At 44.8% G+C, this 6,307-nt stretch overlaps 1 protein-coding gene across 3 annotated transcripts in view; it reads right to left on the bottom strand.

Moving 5' to 3' along the window:
* fhip1aa (FHF complex subunit HOOK interacting protein 1Aa) overlaps window positions 1-4,082 on the bottom strand; it is a 37,178-nt gene extending 33,096 nt beyond the window's left edge. For all 3 annotated transcript variants that reach the window (XR_014554843.1, XM_083692722.1, XM_083692723.1), the window contains exon 1: window positions 3,869-4,082. The gene's annotated coding sequence lies outside the window, so the exon portion shown is untranslated. The remainder of the gene's footprint in view (window positions 1-3,868) is intronic.
* Window positions 4,083-6,307: the final 2,225 nt, after the last annotated feature.

Raw genomic sequence — 6,307 nt, forward strand, 5'->3', positions numbered from 1 at the left:
TGTTAAACACCTGTTCCCTGTTCTAGTCAAGAGTTCAGCTGTGTGTGTGTGTGTGTGTCAGTGTGTGTGTGTATATGTGTGTGTGTGTGTGTGTCAGTCAGTGTGTGTGTATGTCAGTGTGTGTGTGTGTGTGTGTGTGTGTGTGTGTGTGTGTCAGTCAGTGTGTGTGTATGTCAGTGTGTGTGTGTGTGTGTGTGTGTGTGTATGTCAGTGTGTGTGTCATGTAAAGTCTGTTGTATTAATGAACCTCCTCCCCAAGGTTGGAACACACCACATGTTGAGCTCTCCAGTCTAACCTTCATCTGGCTTTCACTAAGGACAGACTGCAGTGGACCGGCCCTGCTGGTACAAGCAGGGACAATGACCTATATGTGTATATATGTGTATTTATATGTGTATAAATGCCATTTAGCTGACACTTTCATCCAAAGCCACTTACATTGTAGTGAGTGCATACATTTCAGTATATATGGTCCCAGCGGGAATCAAACCCACAACCTTAGTGTTGTTAACACCATGCTCTACCAACGGAGCCACAGAGGACCGCAGCGACCTGTGCAGTAGACGCAGGCAGGAAGAGCCTACTGGTACGGATGACCTGACATTTATTTCTGGACCTCAGTGACCAAAGGTAAATCCTGTCACATGACACTTCCTCCCCTCCTCTGTGGGTTTAAGTGTCTTGTCATATAAGCCAGAGGTTATGACTTGGCAATGAGTGTGTGTGCGTGTGTGTGCGTGTGTGTGTGTACAGTATGTGTGTGTGTACAGTATATGTATGTGTGTGTACAGTATGTGTGTGTGTGTGTACAGTATATGTATGTGTGTGTACAGTATGTGTGTGTGTGTACAGTATGTGTGTGTGTGTATGTGTACAGTATGTGTGTGTGTATGTACAGTGTGTGTGTGTGTGTGTGTACATGTGTACAGTATGTGTGTGTGTGTGTGTGTGTGTGTGTGTGCACAGTATATGTGTGTGTGTGTGTGTGTGTGTGTGTGTGTGTGTGTGTGTGTGTGTGTGTGTGTGTACAGTATAAGTGTGTGTGTGTGTGTGTCTGTGTGTGTGTGTGTGTGTGTGTGTACAGTATAGGTGTGTGTGTACAGTATGTGTGTGTGTGAGTGAACAAACTTCTTCTCATGCCATTCGAGGATGAACATGCCATGACGCGTGAAGCCCCTCCCTCCCCTCCTCTTGCCTGAGGAGAACTTGGCGTCTCCTCCTGTTAGGCGTTAGCGGACAAAGTGGCAGAACCAGACATTCCACTATGTACAAATGACACCACTGCCATGTCTCCATACACTCCACACACACAACAAAGAATGTGTTACCCGCATGCTTCTCACACCGTAATTATGATACAAATCACACCCATTTCTCACTCACATTCTCACATGCCTAGCATAGCCTACCTCTTGTTCCATAAAGCCTCAGGTTCTTGTGTGAGCCTAAGGCTAGTTAAACACATCCAGTAGCGGTGTTTCCACCGGCCTAGCGGGTATCAGAGCCCCCTCCCAATACAACGTCCCATTGGTGGAGCACTGGGGGGCTGGTGGTCTGAGACCGAACCTTGGTCTGTGGTGTGGAGGTTCTGTAGAGGCCACGGGGCCCTGCACCTCAGTGGTGTGAGGTCAGAGTGAGGGGAAGCAGATGGTCTGGACAGGAGAGGTGTCAGTCAACATGGGACTTCTCTGATGTCTCTGCATCCAGGCTCTCTGGGCATACAGGAGCACAGAGGGGCCAGTCTGGGCGCTGTTAGCTCTCAAGGTACTGCAAAACGCATGCACACGTGAACGCACACTCACGAGCGCACACACACGCACACCCCAAATACATTGAGCACTGTTTAGATAGATACGATAATTTTACTGTACACACTTTTTATATTAAATTATTATGAAAATGACAACTCAGTCGATTTAACCGGAACAACTGATCCTGCGTGCTCTAGTCTCTCCCCTGGACAGAGGACAGAACAGAACAGAACTTCTCCCCGACCTGCCCCTCCGGACGCTGCACAAACAGCCCTTGAGAGAGCGGGTAATCAGGTCAAGTGGGTCTGTGTTCTGGAAGGAAGCTTTCTAACAACAACAACAACTGCCAGACACACTCCCAGGGCATCCATGGCATCAGCAGGCATCCACCCTCTGCCTTGTGTGCCAACTGCCATCCCAGTCTCCACAGCAGCATCAGATTCGACGGACCGGACGCTTGGCGACACAGTTACCTAGTTAACGGACATGTGGCCCGAGTCTCAGGGGAGGTCTCCCGGAGGGCTGGGGGGGCTCTGAGCCTGGCTGACAGGACACGGGGGTCCGCTGCCCTTCCAACGGGTAATGGAGCGTTAGATAAACAGGGAGGGGGGGGTGAGGGAGGAGGGGGTGAGGGAGGAGGGGGTGAGGGAGGAGGGGGGTGAGGGAGGAGGGGGGTGAGGGAGGAGGGGGGTGTGGGAGGAGGGGGGTGAGGGAGGAGGGGGGTGAGGGGTGAGGGAGGAGGGGGGTGAGGGAGGAGGGGGGGTGAGTTAGCTAGCTGAGACCAGGGTGCTGCTGACAGTAATGACCACAGCACAACAACACTGTCCTCAACTGTTCCTGTCAGGGACTCTGGGGAGCATGGCAACTCAGCGGGTGGACGGCCATTTAAATGATCAGAATTAGAATTTAAACACTTTCCAAAAGGATCTTGGAGTCTTGGAGTAGAAGCAGGAGACTAATATAGGTGTATACACATTGTTTTATACAAGCCCAAAGATCTCCATATATATATCACTGTTTTGACTAGTTTAAAATCATATTACACTGATTTAACAAGAGGCTGATCTTGGTGTAAGAATCTCTGTATAGGAATGGCGCACACACACCCAGCAGGAACGTAAATAAAAGATGGCCAACCATGAAACATTGATGGGTATCTGTGTGAATGTGATCCCATGAGGAAACACAATACGCTGACCTCTTCATCATGGAAAGTTGGAGGCAGCTCGCCAGAACTCATTTCAACAATGGCTTTCATACAGTACCAACATTTCTAACGAGTACAAGGCACTCAAGTGTGTGTGTGTGTGTGTGTGTGTGTGTGTGTGTGTGTGTCCGCCCACTGTAGGCCTACTACTTCATGTTCCTGGCTCTGCTTGACTAACCAGATCAGCCCTGGACACACAACGATAACACGTGAATAACCTCTGCAATAAAACATGTGCAAAATGTCACATGAGGCACATTAAAGGGGGGGGGGGGGGGGACTGTGAGAGTCTGACATGATATGCAAAGCTGCCAGAACAGAAAACAAGCATGTCATGATCAGAAAACAAGCATGTCATGATGTCAGCGTAGCATTTAAAGTACAGTATACGCTCCGCTCCGCTCCGCTGATGGATAATACGTTTTAAATGGTTCATTTATCAAGGAGACTTTTATTTTTGCAGAGTCAGGATCGAATGAAATGAAACGGAGAAGAAAAAAATCCAAATGAGAAAGAATGTGAAGGCCGAACTTGAACCGGTTTAAAACTCATTAAATGCACCCCAATTCATCATAACAGGTTCCCCCCAAGAGGCCCCAGGGGTCATTTGACAGATCTGCTATACCACCAGTCAAGGGTTACCTACAGACAGAGGCCCATAATATGGATGCATATAAAATGGTATTAAATAAATAGTAATTAAATGAACTAACACCTCTTGTACCTTATTATTATTACATAATTAACGACATTTCCTCGTGAGCTACTTGGGACAGTTTCAGTCGCCCCACATATTCACAATGTGCTGCAACTCGTCAAATTAAAGCAGTCGTTCGTACTTTTACTACTATTTATAATTACTTGTACACAAAAAAAAAAACAAGGATATTCTAAGCAGTGTTTTCTTACCGTGTCGTTGGCACCAGCTGTGCGGCCACTCGGAGCGCACAGCGACTGGAGATGCTTCAACTTGGTGAAAACAGCCGACCTACTCTGAGTTTCTTGCGACAGTGTTTCCACGTCAAAGCTAAGGTTAAAAACAACAGTTTCTCTGTGAATAAACCTTGAAGATTCTCGTCTGAATGTCGTCGCTCCTTACAAATAGGAGCCTACGTCAAAGGGAAGGTCGACAACCTGGACAGCGCACTGGAGATAGGTGAGCTCTGTCTAATGCCAGGCTCCTCCCCCTCGGCTCCGCAGCGGTTTATGACGAGAGTGAAAGCAGCGGGAAACCAAGTGCGCTCTGAACGCAGCTTTACATTTAACATGGAAGTCGTTGAAGTCATTTAGCAACGCTTTTATCCAAAGCGACTTAGAATAAGTACGTTTGTGTAAAGTAAGTGAATCAACTATACATCAGTCATCGTAAGTAAAATCTTGGATAAAAACAAGTGCCATCGGCAGTCACGGTGCTAGAGAAAGGAAGAAAACGTTTTATTTTATGTTTTTGTGGTGTACAAACTGGGGGCTGGGGGGTCCTCAACAAAACGAGCATTTTAACAGTTATTAAGCAAGTTTTAATAAGACAAAATCTCAAACTCAGATGGTTCACATCATTAACCTCTAATAAGCAGAATGTGTCTTAATGTTAGGCCTCTCTCTCTCTGTCTCTCTATCTCTCTCTCTTCCCCTCTCTCTCTCTCTCTCTCTCTCTCTCTCAAAGGTGGCTCCTTTGAAGAATCTAAAATATAAAACATATTCTGGTTTGTTTAACACTTTTTTGTTTACTACATAATTCCATATGTGTTCCTTCATAGTTTTGATATCTTCAATATTAATCTACAATGTATCAAATAATAAAAATAAAGAAAAACCATTGAATGAGAAGGTGTGTCCAAACTTTTGACTGGTACTGTATATATATATATATATACATATATAGCCTACAGTTATTTCAAGTGTCTTCACACGATATACAACCAATATGTATTTTACAGCTTTTAAATGTGCAATTTAAATGATCATACACCCATTGATTCTCAAGATATACATGGTGTCGTGATAGTCCATTAATTTTATGAGCCGACAGAATAGGCAGCATGCCAATTAAACCATAACAGACCTATCCTTCCCACTGGCTATTAGACCCTGATCCTCATCCCCAGTCTGGTTGGGTCTTCAATGGGCCATGAGCAAGAGCGTAGCCTGTTAGCCTGTTGTTCACACCTGCTTTAAGTACCAGCTGCCATTCTCCACGTTCCGTCTACTTGAACGACAAACGACATTAGAGGATCAACTGCACAATGAACAGTGCATGGCTGTTTGCCATGGCGTTAGTCCCAGAGATTAAAAACAAGGTCAAGATGTGAGGTCTTGTGGGGGTCAATAGTTTTCGGTTTTGTTTTACGGTAATGGAAGAGGAGTGAGTCATTTGAATTGCACATTGTGCCCTGTGAAGGGTGGACCCAGATCTATTGTGTTGGTAATGATTAATACATTCACAATGCTACCTGTCGGGATTTACCTGTCTGTCCGGTCAGGCCGACAGGTGCTGTGGCCAGAGGACATTAACAAGGTGTATGCTGACACCTAGTGGTTATTTATTATATTGCACCTCCTGAGATGTGGCTCAGCTTTCATGTTTTTGGTATATTATGCTTTCTGTCTGTAATCGACTTACAACTGTATGTAATGCATATGGATGGAGTGCCAATCTGCAAATAAACATGGACAAATAAAATAAAAAAGGGCAAATACCCAACACCTGATTTAAATACTAGACAATCAATTTGACACCAATATATACGAAGGAGCTGGACACCGTATAGGCTATTCTATAACATTAATATCTGTATGTTTTACTTTATGTGTGTTATGTGTGGAAAAGCCAGACACTTTCTCAAATACAAAAGGTTCAAAAGTGTGATGAAGGCTTCCACACCTGAGGGCAACAGCAGACAGCGATGTCAACATTCAGCAGAGGCGATGAGTCACTAACATCGTTATGTCAACCTGGAGATGAAAGGTCTTGACTGGCCTGGGTCTGTCTGACAGGGTAACACTGGGACCAGAGGCTACTGTATCATTAGATGACTGCTGGTAGACTGTTTTGGTCTCACCTGAGTCAGGTGTGAGTCACACAGGAGTGGTGCGATATGCCTCGTAGAGGAGGGTGGGGTTCATATGAAATCAGAGTACCCATGAGGAAATAAAGATGTTTTTTTGGGTTAGGGTTATACTTCCAACATTAATTATACGTGTATTTATTTTTCATCGTATACATTAAAACAACAACAACAACAACAACAACAACAATAATAATAATAATAATAATAATAATAATAATAATAATAATAATAATAATAATAATAATGTTCTTTCATTTTGCATTTGAATATTCTATTTGGG

This window comes from Argentina silus (assembly GCF_951799395.1).
Source record: "Argentina silus genome assembly, chromosome: 21".
Lineage (NCBI taxonomy): Eukaryota > Metazoa > Chordata > Actinopteri > Argentiniformes > Argentinidae > Argentina > Argentina silus.